General features: G+C 49.1%; 1 long non-coding RNA gene across 1 annotated transcript; it reads right to left on the bottom strand.

Moving 5' to 3' along the window:
• Nucleotides 1–213: 213 nt before the first annotated feature.
• Nucleotides 214–8,704, bottom strand: LOC115090712. The gene is made up of 2 exons (XR_003856483.1): nt 7,951–8,704; nt 214–2,542 (listed from the first exon to the last, which is right to left on the bottom strand). It is a non-coding gene; the product is annotated as an uncharacterized LOC115090712 (long non-coding RNA).
• Nucleotides 8,705–21,132: the final 12,428 nt, after the last annotated feature.

Below are 21,132 nucleotides of genomic sequence, written 5' to 3'. Positions count from 1 at the left end.
ATCCTAATGCTACTAAAACTCCTAACTACTATGAAAGAGGTGAATACTGGCACAATTAAATTTTTCCATTTTCCAAAGCATGCTTCTAACCAATGCATGAATGATGTATCAACCCCAGAGTTTTTCTGCCAGTTCATCTGCTAGGGTAGTGAGACCCTGTAAAGCTCGTGTAATTGTGCCATCTGGGGCAGTGTTATTGGGTATATAAGTGCAGCATTCTCCTCTTAGCATTACACATTCTCCACCTTTTTCTTTTTTTTTTTTTCAGCTAACATCATATCTAAGGCCATCCTGTCTTCCCAGGCCATCCTACTAGTGGCATCTAATTGTTCTGCAATTTCTTTTATTGCCTCCCATGTGTAATTAATAAATCCCTGTTGATAGTAATTAATCCAATCTACATTTTTTTGATTTTGGCCCACTAGAAGAGGGCAGATTGAAACCCTGCTGCTATTTGATTCCGGGCTTTGAATTCATCGGGGATTCCTCTTGGCACTCCTATTGAGTCTAAATATACCCTTTCATCAAAGGATGTCCCTAAACTACCCCTTTTTATTCTTTTGTACTCTTTATTTTCTTTTTTTTCTTTTTTCTTTTTTTAAATGCCAGGGTAAATGGAATTGCCAATTGTACTACTGCACAAGTGCCTGTCCAATTAGTGGGCAGTGTAGGTCATATCACTCTTCCTCTGTAGCACCACCATAAGTCTGCTCTAGTTACTCACAAATTCGAGTAGTTTCTGACCTCCATTAATCCTGTCACATTCCAGGTTGCAGTACAGGTGTCCAATTCTCCCACTTGTTGATTGAATCCTAACCCCCGCCGTGAGAGGCAGGCAGTGTGGTTCCAAGTACTTGAGGAGAATACTGGAGGTACCTGCTGCTCTTTATGTGACTTCAGGACTGGGAATTGAAGAGCCAGAGACTTACAGATGGCGTTGTTCCAAGCCATTTCGTCTTGATATAATGCCAGGATGCATTTCAGTCCTTCTGGGTTGTTGTTCCAACCAAAAGGAAATGGCACTATCATAGCTGTAGGTTTCCCAGAAGCTCTTGTTCAGGGATTTCACAGTGTATTTTATCCATTCTACCCAGGCATTTACCTCCCCATATCCTGTTTCTACTTCAGTGATCTGGCTTAGGTCCTTTATAGTTATTACTTTCACTACCTTGGGATCACTTAATGGGTGTCTAAATAGTTGAATCCCAGGCATTATTGTGGGTCTAGTATTAAAGTTTGGGGTTTCTTCAATCAATGTCTGAAAGCAGCAGGCTAATGGGTCCTTCCCATTTACTGCTATACCCATCCCTCTGCCTCTGTCATCTAACCCACTTGCTCCCAGGTGGGGCAATATGTATTATAGCACATATATTTGTCATTCTCTGCATATGACCGCTGATTCTGAACATTTCCACAGTCTATTAATTGGCACACATCAAACACAGCTGTTTGGGGCTGGTCTTTTGCTTTCATACTTATTGTAAACTTTATAGGGCCCCCATACTCATCTGTCCAATACTGAGAATCTCCTTGGCCAAGGACCCTGGCATAACCATTCCTAACCCCAGATTTTATCCCTGGCCATCCGGCTACTATCATCATCCCTGTTAAAATATTTTTAAGGGGAAACCCTATTCTTTCCATTTTCCATGTCGACCTTGTTCTTTCTTGTGTTAAGGCATACATAACTGTCCCCTCTATATACCTCCCCTTGTTCTCTTTCTTTTCCCCCACACAAACTTTCTCTATAAACTCCAGCAAAAGAAAATTAAATCAATTACAAAAATTGGTGTTAATATCTCAATTTCTAATTCCTTTGCTATATAAGGACTGGAGGTTTAAGCAGATTTCTTAAGGAAAATACCGACTTATGGCCCCTATCAGGAGCCAAAGGTTCACCTATGAAAATTAATTTGAAATATTTGAGGGCTCTATTTCCTCTCTTCCTTAAGAAATACCATGGATGCCTTCTACCTCCCAAGCCCTTATAGGTAGTGTACCAGACTGTTACCAATTCCCCAGTGTTAGGTCTAATTAGTGACACATCCCCTTGTTCAATTTTTATTCCCCTTAATCCATAAAAATCCCCCTCCCACACTACGAATGTTCCTGGTCCTGTAGTCCATGTATCTAGCAATGGTTCACACAATATGTTAAATCTGGTCACAGGATCCCAAAAAGGATTATCATCAGGACCGGGATCTCAGCCCAAAGAGAGTGTTCAAAATACAACTGTTCATGCAAAATTTCTAGTCTTTTCTAGTAATTTTTAACTTAAGTGGATGGTCTGTGCTTGTCACCACTGTGCACTGGGAAGGATCTGCAGGCAGCTCCACGGGTCCCTTGACTCGAGAATGGCGAGTCCACCCTTTCTCAGCTGTCCGCACTGCCGTTTCTATAGTCAGAAGGATTTGGCACGGTCCTTCCCACTTTGGCTGTAACTTGGACGCCCTTCCACACCTTTATCAGTACGCAGTCTCCAGGCCGGAACCGGTGCACCGCAGAGTCCAGTGGAGGAGTCTGGGCCAATAGCCCCTTTTCCCTTAAATGAGATAAAAAGAAGAAAGTGCCAGTACACAATTCTTCTAAAAATAGGTCCTTTTCTTCGAACACTGGTATTTTTCCAGCCCCTCCCAGATAGGGCAATTCAAACATCATCTCATAGGGAGATACTCCCCTATTTTTCCTGGGGTGGGTCCTTACCCGTAGCAATGCCAAGGGTAAGTACTTAGTCCAGGACATTCTGGTTTTTAACAATTTTAGAAATTTTCTGTTTCAGAGTCTAATTCATCCTTTCCACTTTTCCAGAAAATTGTGGCGTATGAAAGTACCAATTGAGCCTCAATCCCTCCATTACCCCCTGTAGGAATTTGGAGGTGAACTGACTCCCCTGATCTGAGTCAGTGTGTTCAACCAGCCCATATCATGGGATGCTTTGTTCCAAGAGCACTTTAATAACCCCCTGTGCTGTAGCTGAGGCCTTAGAAAAAGCCTCAGCCTATCCATGAAATGATCTACAACTACTAGTAAGAATTTGAGTCGCTGGGACAGGGGCAGCTCAGTAAAATCTATTTGTATACTTTGAAAAAGGCCTTAGGTCTGGATCCCTTCCCCTTGGGACTGTTTTTCTCAAAATTCTCCCAGTGATTTTCTTACATCTGGGACACCTTTCACATATCTGTTTAGCCACTGTGCAAATACCTATACTGCATCGCAGAGATCTTGAACTCCCCCATGGCTCCCCCCTGGTGGGGGATTGCCATGATTTCCTGTACTAGTGGCTTGTTTAGCATCTGGTGCCCGTCGGGGAGAAGCCAGACCCCTTCTTCGTTCTGAACTGCCTTTGTCTCAGCGAGCTCAGCTTTTTCTTGTAAGTTAAACTCTGGCATAGCCTTGATTGGGGATAAAGTTGGTACCAATGTATACAGACTTATGCCTTCCTTTCTCAGCGCTGCCTCCTCAGCAGCCCCATCTGCCATCCGATTTCCCCTTGCCTCTGGGGTGGTGGCTTTTTGATGCCCAGGTACCTGTACGACTGCAACCTCCCTTAGTAGCATCAAATTTCCCAATAGCTGGGTAACCAGTTCCTCGTGTACTAGTTCCTTGCCCCTACTATTTATTAAGCCTCTTTCCTTCCAAATTTTTCCAAATGTATGTACTACTCCAAAGGCATATTGGGAGTCTGTATTAGGGATGTGAATCGTGTCCTCGATCGTCTTAACGATCGATTTCGGCTGGGAGGGGGAGGGAATCGTATTGTTGCCGTTTGGGGGGGTAAAATATCGTGAAAAATCGTGAAAAATCTAAAAATCTAAAAATCGCAAAACCGGCACATTAAAACCCCCTAAAACCCACCCCCGACCCTTTAAATTAAATCCCCCACCCTCCCGAACACCCCCCCCAAATGAGGTAAATAACCTGCGGGTCCAGCGGCGGTCCGGAACGGCAGCGGTCCGGAACGGGCTCCTGCTCCTGAATCTTGTTGTCTTCAGCCGGCGCCATTTTCCAAAATGGCGCCGAAAAATGGCGGCGGCCATAGACGAACACGATTGGACGGCAGGAGGTCCTTCCGGACCCCCGCTGGACTTTTGGCAAGTCTCGTGGGGGTCAGGAGGCCCCCCACAAGCTGGCCAAAAGTTCCTGGAGGTCCAGCGGGGGTCAGGGAGCGATTTCCCGCCGTGAATCGTTTTCGTACGGAAAAATGGCGCCGGCAGGAGATCGACTGCAGGAGGTCGTTCAGCGAGGCGCCGGGAACCCTCGCTGAACGACCTCCTGCAGTCGATCTCCTGCCGGCGCCATTTTCCGTACGAAAACGATTTGCGGCGGGAAATCGCTCCCTGACCCCCGCTGGACCTCCAGGAACTTTTGGCCAGCTTGTGGGGGGCCTCCTGACCCCCACGAGACTTGCCAAAAGTCCAGCGGGGGTCCGGAAGGACCTCCTGCCGTCCAATTGTGTTCGTCTATGGCCGCCGCCATTTTTCGGCGCCATTTTGGAAAATGGCGCCGGCTGAAGACAACAAGATTCAGGAGCAGGAGCCCGTTCCGGACCGCTGCCGTTCCGGACCGCCGCTGGACCCGCAGGTTATTTAACTCATTTGGGGGGGGGGTTCGGGAGGGTGGGGGATTTAATTTAAAGGGTCGGGGGTGGGTTTTAGGGGGTTTTAGTGTGCCGGCTCACGATTCTAACGATTTATAACGATAAATCGTTAGAATCTCTATTGTATTGTGTTCCATAACGGTTTAAGACGATATTAAAATTATCGGACGATAATTTTAATCGTCCTAAAACGATTCACATCCCTAGTCTGTATACACTGTTCCTTCTTTTCCTTTAATCAGCTGCAGTGCTCTATCCAGGGCATATAATTCACAGGTCTGTGCTAACGGCAGCCTCCCTGACTCTATCACCTCCAGAGTCGCCCCATCCACTACAGCATTCTCATTATGCCATTTCCCTTGAAATCACTTGGATAATCCATCCACAAATAACCTTTTCCCTTGGTGCAGGGGTTTATCAGCCAGGTCCATTCTCACTTTTGTCTGGTATTCAATGATATCCAGGCAGTTATGTGTAACATCTATCCCATCCCCCTCCCCCTTTGAGAGGAAAGCTGCCGAATTCATGCAAGGATCTGTAGCTAGAACTAAATCATTCTGCTCTAGTAATATAGCTTCATACTTCAATATTCTGGAGTCTGAGAGCCACCTATAAGCTTGCTGCATCAGAATGGACCTGACTGAGTGTGGGGTGCTTACCACTAATGCTCTCCCAAACGTCAATTTCTCTTTTGACCACCTTAAATTTGCTCCTTCCTCAGTCAGTTTAGCATAGGGAGATTTAGTTTTCTGTGCATATGAATCTATCCAGATTCTACAGTACCCTGTTAATCCCAGGAATTTTCTTAATTCCTTCTTAGTCTTTGGTATGGGTACTTTTATTATTCCTTTAATTCATTCGGGGTTTATTCTCCTTTTTCCTTTTCTAATCAAATGTCCTAAGTATTTTATTTCTTCTTCTAGATACTGTAATTATGATTTAGACACACTCAGCCCTTGCTTCCCTAGGAAAGTCCATAATTAATTTGTGGCTTTTCTCACATTCTCCTGTTTATTCCCTAAAATCAGTAATCATCCGCATATTGTATGAGGTGTATTCCAGAGGGCAACAAGAATTCCCCTAGAACCTGTTCCAGAACCTGTCCAAGCAGGTTCGGGAACTCCGTGAAACCCTGGGGAAGAACCTTCCATCGGAATCATTGTTTTCTCCCTGAATCCGGGTTTTCCCATTCAAAGCCAAATAAATCTTGACGTTCCTCAGCTAAGGGAAGTAATGCCTCTAGGAGGCACTTCTTACTGTAGAATTAACTGGAAAGCTGATCAACATATTTTATTTTACACTGCAATCAGTTTATTGGCAAAACACTTTCCTGATTAATAAGTAAATGTATGGCATGGATCTAGAGCTAGCAACAGCTCCTGTATCTACTAAAAAAACCATCTCCTCTTTTTCTGGTCCTACCTTTAAATTTACCAAGGGCTCTTGACAGGACTTTAACGCTAGTAGCCCCTGTCTCTCCTATTTCCATGAACTCAGCTGGGGAGAAAATGTTCTCCTCTTTGTATATCCGGGGCACTCCCTTTTAAAGTGCCCTGCTTGTCTGCACTCAAAACAACCTGAGGGTTCCATCCTCCTCTGAACCCAGGGCTTGTACTGAAGCCCCTGCCTCTCTGTCCTCGGCCTCCTTCCTCTAGCCCTTCCTCTGCCACGTTCTTTTTCCATCCCTTGTGCTCCCTTTTTAAATATCTTATTAACAGTATTTAACATAATTTTAACTTTTTGCTTCTGCTTCTTTTCTTCCCTTCTTACAAACACCTTTTGGACTTCCTTTAATAATTCTTCAATTGACTTTTCATTCCAACCCTCTATTTTCTACAATTTCCTCTGAATATCTGTCCAGGATTTGGTGACAAAATTAATTTCCAACAAACCCTGGCTTCCTGGGTCCTTAGGGGGACAGTCCGGAGTACTGTCTCATCCTTTCCCGTACTCGTTCCAAGAACGCTGAAGGAGTCGCCTTGTGCTCCTGCTGTACCTCGAAGGCTTTCCTTCTGATTCCTAGGCACTGCTTCCCTAACTCCCTTTAAATTGAGAATCCGTAAATCACTCATATGAGCTCTGTCTGCTGCCTCATTATCCCATCGGGGTCTCTGTTAGGATACTTTTTGTTCTGCTGGGTCTCTTCACCCCGGGTGGGTGTTCTCTTCCCCATATCCTCATCCCTGCTGCTCTGATCATAGCTCACTCTTCTCCCATAGATAAAATGCTGAGTGCTGACATCAGTCCTGCCCTAAAAACTAAAAACTGATCTAATTGATCCGCTAATCCACTGGGATCATCTAACAAGGATTTCATTTCCTATTTAAAGTTTCTCACTTCCCCACTAGTGAGAGTATTACTCATGTATCCTATATTACCACCACCTATGGGTACCTCCCTCAGGGGATACAGGGGTCTGAGTTCTCTGGTCGTTCTGATCTTTTTATCTTTTCTCCTAGCTCCAGATTCCAGAGCATCTGGGAACAGATACTGCTCTGTATCCTTTATTAACTGCTTTAATTTTTTTTTTTTTATTTAGCCCTGAGGTATCCTGCCCGTGCCTTTGTTCTTACCTTTGTCCTTCCCTTTCCTGTCCTTCTCTCTGTTCTCTAGCTGTCACTTCTACTGCATCCCAGTTTACTGTGGGATCATCTTCAGACTGCTCACAAACCCTCTTTAACTATTGGGTGTGCGTCTGATTCCTCGACACCTTCACTTTCATACGCTGGGGAGGGGAAAGGGCACTAGTGAGTGCATGCACCGGATCAAACTGTGGCAAGTGATCCAGGGGTTCCCATGTCTTTCCCTCTATTTCCCCAGGGAAGGTCATTTTTAGGAACTGGCTTAGGCTCTGATATTTTAATGGGCAACATTGTTTCCCTGCTGCCTGTCCAGTAGGCGGCATATTCTGCCTCCTCCTGAGAAAGCGGTGTTTTCCTATTTACATACATATTTAATGTCTGACATAACCGATTCTCATCTGCCCCATATGTTAGCCAAAACAGTGCCGGCTATTTTAGACTCTGTCTGGGCCATTTAAAACAACAATATTTTATCATTTTCTTTTTCTTTTTATTTCTTGTACAAGACCTGTCCTCCCAGGACCCTGACATCCTCCCCATAGAACTATCTGGAGGGGAATGTCTGAAGGGTCTTTCCAAGTCCATCCCAGTTTCTTCTCATCTCTGGCCAGTTTATTTCCCCTTGTGAACTCTCTGAAGTCCTCTAATCTGCACTCCCGTCGTAGCCATCTCTGGCTTTCCTCCCAGTGCCCAGTACACCTCAAATCACTTCACTCTTCAAGGTTCACAGTCCCAACCAACAAGGTAATACTTAATAGTAATTTTTCTTACCTTACTTCGTGCACGAAGTTGCCCGGTTGAAGCTAGCTGTGCCTACTTGTGTCCTTTAAAATTGTTTCACCAAGTTCACTGCCATGGGACCATTCGCCAGTCCAGACACAGACCCGGTGCTGACTCGAGGACTGTTGAAAACTGCAACAGGGCGCACCTTCCTTTCCTCAGCACCCGACCCTCGGTGCCTGAGATGGCTCAAATCCCGGACGAGCCCCCAAGCTGTTAGAAGCGGTACTGCACCGCCTTAGAAAATTATATAGTGAACACAAAGAGTTGGTGAAACAATTTCTGTTCTTTATTTTACGAACTTGCAAGTACGGGTGTCATAAGCAGGCACGCCCACAAAGCAAAAACAACTTACTATTGTACATTCGCTTATCCTTTTACTCCTCCCCATCTCAGGATACTCAGCCTATCCAATGCCTTCATTTCAGTGTTACCTCTTTCTCAGGCATTTTCTCATGCATCTAAAATGTTCTTTTTGCTTAACCAACGTATTCTAATGCCATGTTTCAACTTTCAAAGTTAATCTATTGTTTCTGTGTCTTTTTCATATCTGCCTACATGCTGTTCTTAAATGGCTATTTTTCTTTGTTATTTTCAATGCTATGAGAAAGTCTTATTTCTCTGGCTAGTTTAGTTTAGCTATGAGAATATTTTTGTTAAAAATCAGTTAGAAGGAGGAATGTGGGGGGAGATTCATCCTTCCACATTCCTTTCCTTGTGCCGGCCTTGGCACAAAGTATTATGCTGTGTTGTGTTTCTCAGCAAGAAGGGGGAAGGGGGGGGGGGGAAGAGAAGGGGGGCTGGTTAGGCTTTAGCAACTCAGCCTGCTACAGCTAGAAATTTCAAAACATCTCTAATATAATAAAGGAATATAATTTACTTTTATATTATATTTACCATCTGAAATAGCAACACTAGTGAGCCCTGGCTCACAAGATCTTAAGTCGCTACAAGGGCATAACGTCTACTGCTGTGCCTGCCATCCAGCCCATAAGTCACTAAAAGGGCCTGACCTCAACTACTGTGCCCAACTATCCAGCACTTACTTCACTAAAAAGGCCTGACCCCAAAAGCTGTGTCTGTCTGTCCAGCCCTTAAGTCGCTACAAGAGCATAACCTGTACTGCTGTGCCTGTCCGTCCAGCCCATAAGTCACTACAATGGCCTGACCTCAACCGCTGCATCTGTCCGTCCAGCCTTTATGTGACTACAAGGGCCGGACCCCAAATAGTGTGCCTGTCCGTCCAGCCCTTAAGTCACTATAAGGGCATGACCTCAACCGCTGTGCCTGTTTGTAAAGCTCTTAATTCACAACAAGGGCATGACCGCAACCACTATTCCTTCCGACCAGCCCTTAAGTCACTACAAGGGCCTGACCGAAAATACTGTGCTTGTGCATCCATCCTTTAAGTCACTACAAAGCCCTGACTCAAACGCTCTGCCTGTCTGTCCAGCTCTTAAATCACAACAAAGGCCTTACCTCAACCTCTGCCTGTCCATCCAGCCCTTAAGTCATTTCAAGGGCCTGACCTCAATCGCTGTGCCTATGTGCCCAGCCCTTTCATCATTACAAGGGCTGACCCCAAATGCTGTGCCTGTCAATTCAGCCCTTATGTCACAACAAGGACCTGACCTCAACCACCTTGCCCATCCATCCACCTCTTAAGTCACTACAAGAGCCTGATCTAAACCGCTGTTCCTATCTGTCCAGCCCTTACGTCACAACAAGGGCCTGACCCCTTATGCTGTGCCAGTCCATCCAGCCCTTACATCACTACAAGGGCCTGACCTCAACCGGCTGGGCCTGTCTGTCCACACTTAAGTCACTACAAGGGCCTGACCTCAATCACTGTGCCTCTCCATCCAGCCCTTAAGTCAATACAAGTGCCTGACCCCAAGCGCTGTGCCTGTCGTCCAGCTCTTAAGTCACAAGGGCTTGACACCAAATGCTGTGTCTGTCCATCTAGCCCTAAAGTCACTACAAGGGCGTGACCTCTACCGCTGTGCCTGGCCATCCAGCCCTTAAGTCACTACAAGAGCCTGACCCCAAATGCTGTGCCTGTAAGTCCAGACCCTATATCACTACAGGGGCCTGACAACAAAAGCTGTGCCTATCCGTCCAGCTCTTAAGTCATTACAAGTGCCTGACCCCAAATGCTGTGCCTGTCCTCCCTGCCCTTAAGTCACTACAATGGCCTCACCTCAACTGCTGTTCCTGTCTGTCCAGCTCTTATGTCACTACATGGGTCTGACCCCAAATGCTGTGCCTGTCTGTCCAGCCCTTAAGTCACTACAAGGGCCTGACCCCAAATGCTGTGCCTGTCTGTCCAGCCCTCAAGTCACTAAAAGGGACTGACCTCAACTTCTGTGCCTGTCCTTCCAGCCCTTAGGTCAGTACAAGGGCATGACCCCAAATACTGTGCCTGTCCTTCCAGCTCTTAAGTCACTACAATGGCCTGACCTCAACCGCTGTGCCTGTCTGTCCAGCTCTTAAGTCACAGCAAAGGCCTGATCTGAACTGCTGTGCCTGTCTATCCAGGTCTTATGTCATTAGATGGGCCTGATCTCAACTACTGTACTTGGCTGTCCAGCCCTTAAGTCACTACAATGGCATGACCCCAAACGCTGTGTTTCTGCGTCCAGCCCTTACGTCACTACAAGGGCCTGACCTTAACTGCTGTGCTTGTAATTCCAGCCCTTACGTCACTAAAAGTGCCTGACCTCAACCGTTGTGCCTGTGTGTCCAGCCCATACGTCACTTCAAGGTCCTGACAGCAAACACATTGCCTGTCCATCCCTCCTTTAAGTCACTAGAAGGGCCTGACCCCAAATGCTCTGCCTGTCCGTCCAGCTCTTAAGACACTACAAGGGCCTGACCTCAACTGCTGTGCCTGTCCAGCCCTTAAGTCACTACAAAGGCCTTACTCCAAACACTGTGCCTGTTGGTCCAGCCCTTACGTCACTAGAAGTTTATGACCCCAAACGCTGTGCCTGACCGTCCAGCACTTAAGTCACTACAAGGGCCTGACCTCAACCGCTGTACCAGTACATCCAGCCCCTAGGTCACTACAAAGGCCTGACCTCAACCGCTGGGCCTGTCCATCCAGCCGTTAAGCCACTACAAGGACCTGACCTCAACCACTGTGCCTTTCTGTCCAGACATTACGGCACTACCAGGGCCTGACCCAAGATGCTGTGACTGTCCGTCCAGCCTTTAAGTCACTACAATGGCCTTACCTCAACCGCTGTGCCAGCCATCCAGCCCTTAAGTCACTACAAGGGCATGACCTCAGCCTCTGCACCTGTCCGTCTAGCCTATAGGTCACTACAAGGGCCTGACCCCAACCCCTGTGCCTTTTTGTCTAGCTCTTAAGTCACAGCAAGGGCCTGATATGAACTGCTGTGCCTGTCCATCCAGGCCTTATGTCACTAGAAGGGCCTGATCTCAACTACTGTACTTGTGTGTCCAGCACTTAAGACACTACAAGGGCCTGACCTCCACCGCTGTCCATCCAGCCCTTTAGTCACTACAAGGGCCTGACCATAACTACTGTGCTTGTCTGCCCAGCTCTTACGTCACTATAATGGCTTGACCCCATACGCTGTGTCTCTGCATCCAACCCTTAAATCAGTAAAAGGGCCTGACCTTAACCGCTGTGCTTGTCCTTCCAGCCCTTACATCACTAAAAGGGCCTGACCTCAACCACTGTGCCTGTCTGTCCAGGCAATACATCACTTTAAGGGCCTGAAAGCAAACGCATTGCCTGTCCATCCATGGTTTAAGTCACTACATGGGCCTCACCCCAAGGACTGTGCCTGTCGTCCAGCTTTTACTTCACTACAAGGACCTGACACCAAATGCTGTGTCTGTCCTTCCAGCACTTAAGTCACTACAAGGGCGTGACCTCTACCGCTGTGCCTGGCCATCCAGCTCTTAAGTCACTACAAGAGCCTGACCTCAAGCTCTGTGCCTGCCCTTCCAAACCTTAAGTCACTAGAAAGGCCTGACCCCAAATGTTGTGCCTGTACATCTAGCCCCTATATCACTACAGGGGTCTGACCTAAAAAGCTGGGCCTTAACGTCCAGTTCTTACATCACTACAAGGGCCTGACCTCAACCACCGTGCCTGTCCATCCACCCCTTAAGTCACTACAAGGGCATGACACCAAACGCTGTGCCTGTCGTCCAGCTCTTAAGTTACTACAAGGGCCTGACCTCAATCACTGTGCCTGCCCTTCCAAACCTTAAGTCACTACAAAGGCCTGACCCCAAACGTTGTGCCTGTACATCTAGCCCCTATATCACTACAGGGGTCTGACCTAAAAAGCTGGGCCTTAACGTCCAGTTCTTACGTCACTACAAGGGCCTGACCTCAACCACCGTGCCTGTCCATCCACCCCTTAAGTCACTACAAGGGCATGACACCAAACGCTGTGCCTGTCGTCCAGCTCTTAAGTTACTACAAGGGCCTGACCTCAATCACTGTACCTGTCCATCCAGCCCTTAAGTCACTACAAGGGACTGACCCCAAACGCTGTGCCTGTCTGTCCAGCCCTCAAGTCACTACAGGGGCCTGACCCCAACCACTGTTCCTGTTGGTCCAGCTCTTAAGTTGCAGCAAGGGCCTGATCCCTCCACTGTGCCTGTCCATCCAGGCCTTATGTCGCTACAAGTGCCTGACCTAGACTGCTGTACTTATCTGTCCAGCCCTTAAGAAAGTACAAGGGCCTAACCTCAATAGCTGTGCCTATCCATCCATTCCTTAAGTCACTACAAGGGCCTGACCCCAAATGCTGTGCCTGTCTGTCTAGCCCTCAAGTCACTATAAGGGCTTGACATCAACTGTTGTGCCTGCCCGTCTAGCCCATAAGTCACTACAGGGGCCTGACCCCCAACCACTGTTCCTGACTGTCCAGACAGTACGGCACTACAAGGGCATGACCTAGGACACTGTGACTTTCCGTCCAGCCCTTAAGTGACTACAATGGCCTGACCTCAACCCCTGTGCCTGTCTATCCAGCCCATAAGTCACTACAAGGGCATGACCTCAACCGCTATGCCTGGCCGTCAAGGCCATAAGTCACTACAGGGGCCTGACCCCAAAGACTGTTCCTATTTGTTTAGCTCTTAAGTCACTGCAAGGGCCTCATCCCACCCACTGTGCCTGTCCATCCAGGACTTATTTCGCTACAAGGGCCTGAGCTCAACTGCTGTACTTGTCTGTCCAGCCCTTAAGACATTACGAGGGCCTGACCTCAACCACTGTGCATGCCCATCCAGCCCTTAACTCACTACAAGGGCCTGCCCATAAGTACTGAGCCTGTCTGTCCAGCCCTGATGTCACTACAAGGGCCTAACCTCAACCGCTTTGCCGGCCTGTCCAGCCCATACATCACTACAAGAGCCTGACATCAAACGCAGTGCCTATCTGTCTAGCCCTTTCGTCACTACAAGGGCCTGATCCCTTACGCTGTACCAGTCCATCCAGCCCTTAAGTCACTACAAGCGCCTGACCCCAAGGACTGTGCCTGTCGTCCAGCTCTTAAGTCACAACAAGGGCCTGACACCAAATGCTGTGTCTTTCCGTCCAGACCTTAAGTCACTACAAGGCCTGACACTAAACGCTGTGACTGTTGTCCAACCCTTAAGTCACTACAAAGGCCTGACCCCAAACGCTGTGCCTGTCTGTCCAGCCCTTATGTCACTACAAGGGCCTGACCTCAACCTCTGTGCCTGTCCTTCCAGCCCTTAAGTCAGTACAAGGGCCTGATCTAAACCGCTGTTCCTATCTATCCAGCTCTTACGTCACTACAAGGGCCTGACCCCTTCCGCTGTACCAGTCCATCCAGCACTTACATCACTACAAGAGCCTGACCTCAACCGGCTGGGCCTGTCTGTCCAGCCTTAAATCACTAGAAGGGCCTGACCCAAATCACTGTGACTGTCGTCCAGCCCTTAAGTCACTACAAGGGCCTGACCTCAACCACTGTGCCTCTCCGTGCAGCCCTTAAGTCATTACAAGCGCCTGACCACAAGTGCTGTGCCTGTCGTCCAGCTCTTAAGTCACTACAAGGGCTGACCCCAAATGCTGTGCCTGTCCGCCTCGCACTTAAGTCACTACAAGGGCCTGACCTCAACTGCTGTGCCTATCCATCCAGCCCTTAATTCACTACAATGGCCTCACCTCAACCGCTGTGCCTGTCTCTCCAGCCCTTATGTCACTACAAAGGCCTGACCCCAAATGCTGTGCCTGTACGTCCAGCCCTTAAGTCACTACAAGGGACTGACCTGAACCGCTGTGCCTGTCTGTCTAGGCCTTAAGTCACTACAAGGTACTGACCCCAACCACTGTGCCTGTTTGTCCAGCTCTTAAGTCACAGCAAGGGCCTGACCTCAACTGCTGTTCCTGTCCGTCCGGTCCTTATGTCCTATGAGTGCCTGACCTCAACTGCTGTACCTGTCTGTCCAGCCCTTACATCACCACAGGGGCCTGATCTCAATCGCTGTGCCTCTGCATCCAGCCCTTAAGTCACTACAAGGGCCTGACCTCAACCACTGTGCTTGTCCTTCCAGCCCTTACGTCACTAAAAAGGGCCTGACCTCAACCGCAGTGCCTGTGTGTCCAGCCCATACGTCACTTCAAGGCCCTGACAGCAAACGCATTGCCTGTCCATCCATCCTTTAAGTCACTACAATGGCCTGACCCCAAGGACTGTGCCAGTCGTCCAGCTCTTAAGTAACTACAAGGGCCTGACACCAGATGATGTGTCTGTCTGTTCAGCCCTCAAGTCATACTAGGGTGTGACCTCTACCGCTGTGCCTGGCCATCTGGCCCTTAGGTCAACTCAAGAGCCTGACCTCAACCTCTGTGACTGTTCTTCCAGAACTTAAGTCACTACAAGAGCCTGACCCCAAATGCTGTGCCTGTAAGTCCAGCCCTATATCAGTACAGTGGCCTGACCAGAAAAGCTGTGCCTATCCGTCCAGTCCTTACGTCACTACAAGGACCAGACCTCAACAGCTGTGCATGTCCATCCAGCCCTTAAGTCACTACAAGGGCCTGACCCCAAACGCTGTGCCTGTCTTTCCAGCCCTTTTGTCACTGCAAGGGCCTGACCCCAAATGTGGTGCCTGTCTGTCCAGCCCTCAAGTCAGTACAATGGCCTGACCTCAACCTCTGTGCCTGTCCTTCCAGCCCTTAAGTCAGTACAAGGGCCTTACCCCAAATGCTGTGCCTGTCCTTCCTGCACTTAAGTCATTACAAAGGCCTGACCTCAACTGCTGTGCCTGTCCATACAGCCCTTAAGTCACTACAAGGGCCTGATCTCAACCGCTGAGCCTGTCTGTCCAGCCCTTATGTCACTACCAAAGCCTGACCTCAACCGCTGTGCCTGTCCGTCCAGCTCTTAAGTCACAACAAGGGCCTGACGTTAACCGCTGTTCCTGTCCGTGCAGCACTTATGTCACTACAAGAGCCTGATCTAAAACGCTGTTCCTATCTATCCAGCCCTTATGTCACTACAAGAGCCTGAGCTCAACCTGTGTGCCTATACTTCCAGCCCTTATGTCACTACAAGGGCCTGAACCCAAATCCTGTGCCTGTGCGTCCAGCCCTTAAGTCACTACAAGGTTCTGACCTCATCCACTCTGCCTGACTGTCCAGCCCTTAAGTCACTACAAAGGCCTGAACCCAAATACTCTGCCTGTCCGTCTTGCCATTAAGTCACTTCAAGGGCCTGACCTCAACCACTGTGCCTCTCCATCCAGCCCTTAAGTCATTACAAGCACCTGACCCCAAGCGCTGTGCCTGCCATCCAGCTCTTAAGTCACTACAAGCGCCTGACCCCAAATGCTGTGTCTGACCATCCAGCACTTAAGTCACTACTAGGGTGTGACCTCTACCACTGTGCCTGTCCATCCAGCCCTTAAGTCACTACAAGAGCCTGACCTCAACCTATGTGCCTGTACTTCCAGCCCTTATGTCACTACGAGGGCCTGACCCCAAATGCTGTGCCTGTCCGTCCAGCCCTTAAGTCACTACAAGGGCTTGACCTCATCCGCTGTGAAGGTCTGTCCACCCTTAAGCCACTAGAAGGGACTGACCCAAATCACTGAGCCTGTTGTCCAGCCCTTAAGTCACTACAAGGGCCTGACCTCAACCATTGTGCCTCTCCGTCCAGCCCTTAAGTCATTACAAGCCTGAACCCTAATGCTCCACCTAATGTCTGCCTCACCCTTAAGTCACTACAAGGGCTTGACCTCAACCGCTGTGCCTATCCATGCAGCCCTTAAGTCACTACAATGGCCTCACCTCAACTGCTGTGCCTGTCTCTCCAGCCCTTATGTCACTACAAAAGCCTGACCTCATCCGCTGTGCCTGTCTGTCCAACCCTTAAGTCACTACAAATGCCTGAACCCAAATGCTGTGCCTGTCCATCCAGCCCTTAAGCCACTACAAGGGCCTGACATCAATTGCTGTGCCTTTCCATCTAGGCCTTAAATCACTACAAGGTACTGACCCCAACAACTGTGCCTGTTTGTCCAGCTCTTAAGTTACAAAAAGGGTTTGACTTCAACTGTTGTGCCTGCCCATCTGGGCCTTATGTCACTACGAGGGCCTGACCTCAACTGCTGTACCCGTCTGCCCAGCCCTTACGTCACTACAGGGGCCTGACCTCAACCGCTATGCCTCTGCGTCCAGCCCTTAAGTCACTAGAAGGGCCTGACCATAACTACTGTGCCTGTCTGTCCAGCCCTTACGTCACTACAATGGCTTCACCCCAAACACTGTGTCACTGCGTCCAGCCCTTAAGTCACTACAAGGGCCTGAACTGAACCGCTGTGCTTGTCCTTCCAGCCCATATGTCACTAAAAGGGCCTCACCTCAACCGCTATGCCTGTCTGTCCAGCCCATACATTAGGGATGTGAATCGTTTTAGGACGATTAAAATTATCGTACGATAATTTTAATATCGTCTTAAACCGTTATGGAACACAATACAATAGAGATTCTAACGATTTATCGTTATAAATCGTTAGAATCGTGAGCCGGCACACTAAAACCCCCTAAAACCCACCCCCGACCCTTTAAATTAAATCCCCCACCCTCCCGAACTTAAATAACCTGCGGGTCCAGCGGCGGTCCGGAACGGCAGCGGTCCGGAACAGGCTCCTGCTCCTGAATCTTGTTGTCTTCAGCCGGCGCCATTTTCCAAAATGGCGCCGAAAAATGGCGGCGGCCATAGACGAACACGATTGGACGGCAGGAGGTCCTTCCGGACCCCCGCTGGACTTTTGGCAAGTCTCGTGGGGGTCAGGAGGCCCCCCACAAGCTGGCCAAAAGTTCCTGGAGGTCCAGCGGGGGTCAGGGAGCGATTTCCCGCCGCGAATCGTTTTCGTACGGAAAATGGCGCCGGCAGGAGATCGACTGCAGGAGGTTGTTCAACGAGGCGCCAGAACCCTCGCTGAACGACCCTCCTGCAGTCGATCTCCTGCCGGCGCCATTTTCCGTACGAAAACGATTCGCGGCGGGAAATCGCTCCCTGACCCCCGCTGGACCTCCAGGAACTTTTGGCCAGCTTGTGGGGGGCCTCCTGACCCCCACGAGACTTGCCAAAAGTTCCTGGAGGTCCAGCGGGGGTCAGGGAGCGATTTCCCGCCGCGAATCGTTTTCGTACGGAAAATGGCGCCGGCAGGAGATCGACTGCAGGAGGTTGTTCAGCGAGGCGCCGGAACCCTCGCTGAACGACCTCCTGCAGTCGATCTCCTGCCGGCGCCATTTTCCGTACGGAAAATGGCGCCGGCCATACGCGTATGGCCGGTGCCATTTTCCGTACGAAAACGATTTGCGGCGGGAAATCGCTCCCTGACCCCCGCTGGACCTCCAGGAACTTTTGGCCAGCTTGTGGGGGGCCTCCTGACCCCCACGAGACTTGCCAAAAGTCCAGCGGGGGTCCGGAAGGACCTCCTGCCGTCCAATCGTGTTCGTCTATGGCCGGCGCCATTTTGGAAAATGGCGCCGGCTGAAGACAACAAGATTCAGGAGCAGGAGCCCGTTCCGGACCGCTGCCGTTCCGGACCGCCGCTGGACCCGCAGGTTATTTAAGTCATTTGGGGGGGGTTCGGGAGGGTGGGGGATTTAATTTAAAGGGTCGGGGTGGGTTTTAGGGGGTTTTAATGTGCCGGTTTTGCGATTTTTTCGATTTTTTTCGATTTTTCACGATTTTTCACGATATTTTACCCCCCCAAACGGCAACAATACGATTCCCTCCCCCTCCCAGCCGAAATCGATCGTTAAGACGATCGAGGACACGATTCACATCCCTACCATACATCACTTCAAGGGCCTGACAGCAAACACATTGCCTGTCCGTCCATCCTTTAAGACACTACAAGGGCCTGACCTCAACCGCTGTGCCTGTCCAGCCCTTAAGCCACTACGAATGCCTTACCTCAAACACTTTGCCTGTTGGTCCAGCCCTTACATCATTAGAAATTCCTGACCCCAAATGCTGTGCCTGTCCGTCCATCACTAAAGTCACTACAAGGGCATGACCTCAACTTCTGCGCCTGTTCGTCTAGCCCACAGGTAACTACAAGGGCCTGACCCCAACTGCTGTGTCTTTTTGTCTAGCTCTTAAGTCACAGCAAAGGCCTCATCTGAACTGCTGTGCCTGTCCATCCAGGCCTTATGTCACTAGAAGGGCCTGATCTCAACTACTGTATTTGTCTGTCCAGCCCTTAAGTTACTACAAGGGCCTGACCCCAAATGCTGTGCCTGTTTGTCTAGCCCTCAAGTCACTATAAGGGCTTCACCCCAAACGATGTGCCTGTTATCTAGTACTTAAGTCACTACAAGGGCATGACCCCAAATGCTGTGTCTGACCGTCCAGCCCGTAAGTAACTACAAGGGTGTGACATCTACCACTGTGCCTGTCAATCCAGCCCTTAAGTCTCTACAAGAGCCTGATCTCAACCTGTGTGCCTGTCCTTCCAGCCCTTAAGTCATTACAAGGGCCTGATCTCAACTGCTGTGCCTGTCTATCCAGCCCTCAAGTCACTACAAGGGCCTGACCTCAACTGCTGTGCCTGTCTATCCAGCCCTTAAGTCACTACAGGGGCCTGACATAAACCGCTGTGCCAGTCTGTCCAGACATTATTTCACTACAATTGCCTGACCCCAAATGCTGTGCTTCTCTGTCCAGCCCTCTAGTCACTACAAGGGCCTTATGTCAACCGCTGTGCCTATCCATCCAGCCCTTAGGTCACTACAATGGCCTGACCTCAACCGATGTGCCTGTCTCTCCAGCCCTTACGTCAATACAAGGGCCTGATCCCAAATGCTGTGTTTGTCCGTCCAGGTCATAAGTCACTACAAGGGCCTGACCTCATCCACTGTGCCTATCTGTCCAGCCCTTATGTCACTACAAGGGTCTGGCCCCAAATGCTGTTCCTGTCTGTGCAGCCATTAAGTCACTACAAGGCCCTGACCTCAACCGCTGTGCCTGTCCGTCTAGCCCTTACGTCATTATAAGCTACTGACCCCAAACACTGTACCTGTTTGTCCAGCCCTTAGGTCACTACAATCGCCTGACCTCAACCGATGTGCCTGCCTATCCAGACCTTAATTCACTACAAGGGCCTGACCCCAAACGCTGTGCCTATACATCTAGCCCTTATATCACTACAGGGACCTGACCACAAAAGCTGTGCCTTTCCGTCCAGTTCTTACGTCATTACAAGGGCCTGACCCCAAATGCTATGCGTGTCGTCCACCCCTTAAGTCACTACAAGGGCCTGACTCCAAACCCTATGCCTGTCGTCCACCCTTTAAGTCACTACAAGGGCCTAACCCCAAACGCTGTGCCTGTCTTTCCAGCCCTCAAGTCACTATAAGGGCCTTACATCAACTGCTGTTCCTGTCCATCCAGCCATTAAGTCACTACCAGGACATGACCCCAAACGCTATGTCACTGCGTCCAGCCCTTAAATCACTACAAGGGCCATATCTTAACCGCTGTGCTTTTCCTTCCAAGCCATTCGTCACTAAAAGGGCCTGACCTTAACCGCAATGCCTGTCTGTCCAGCCCATACGTCACTTCAAGGGCCTGACAGCAAACGCATTGCCTGTCCGTCCATCCTTTTAGTCACTAGAAGGGCCTGACCCCAAATGCTGTGCCTATCCGTCCAGCCCTTAAGACACTACAAGGGCCTGACACCAAATGCTGTGACTGTCCATCCAGCACTTAAGTCACTACAAGTGCCTGACCTCAACCGCTGTGCCTGTCCGTCTAGCCCTTACGTCATTATAAGCTACTGACCCCAACCACTGTACCTGTTTGTCCAGCCCTTAGGTCACTACAATGGCCTGACCTCAACCGATGTGCCTGTCTATCCAGCCCTTACGTCAATACAAGGGCCTGATCCCAAATGCTGTGTTTGTCCATCCAGGCCATAAGTCACTACAAGTCCCTCTTTTTGGATGTAATTTCCAACTTTGGTTCTATGTAAACCGACGTGATATGTACTAGTACAGGAACATCGGTATATATTTATTTTAATTTATTTAAGGTCTCTTTTATACCGACATCCGTTGACACATCGCATCGGTTTACAAAAAACAAAAACATTTGGGCAGAGCCCTTACATATAACAGCGGAACAAGATTAACTTTTGGGCGGGGCCCTTACATATAACCAATAGAGTACATTAAACAGGGGGGTGAAAACTAGCTATAAATATAACTCAATATGAGTAAACCAACTATATACACAGATAGGAGAGTTCAAAGTACAAAAAACAGCAGGCAAATTCTTAGTCTTAAATCGGAGGCATTCATAGTCATAGCTCGAAGAGTATATATTATAGAGGAATTCACTAATGGGGGAAATTCTAAGTGGTAGGGGGGGATATGGAGTAGGCTTGCTGGAAAAGCCAGGTTTTCAGTTTTTTTTTGAATTTGGGTGTATGTGTCTCTAGGCGTATATCATGGGGTAGGGAGTTCCATAAGGTGGGGCCTGCGAGGGAGAAAGCTCTGCTAATAGTAGAGGATAGTTTGAAAGTTTTGATGGGTTGGGCACGAAGGGTTCCTTGAAGGGCTGTGCGGGTGGGTCTGTTGGAGGTGCGGGGGAGGAGGGGGGGGTTGATCCAGTTGAGGTTGGAGTTTAACAGACT

This window comes from Rhinatrema bivittatum, chromosome 4 (assembly GCF_901001135.1).
Source record: "Rhinatrema bivittatum chromosome 4, aRhiBiv1.1, whole genome shotgun sequence".
Taxonomy (NCBI): Eukaryota; Metazoa; Chordata; class Amphibia; order Gymnophiona; family Rhinatrematidae; genus Rhinatrema; species Rhinatrema bivittatum.
The sequence above is the reverse complement of the archived record's forward strand: the minus strand, read 5'-3'. Positions and strand labels throughout refer to the sequence as shown.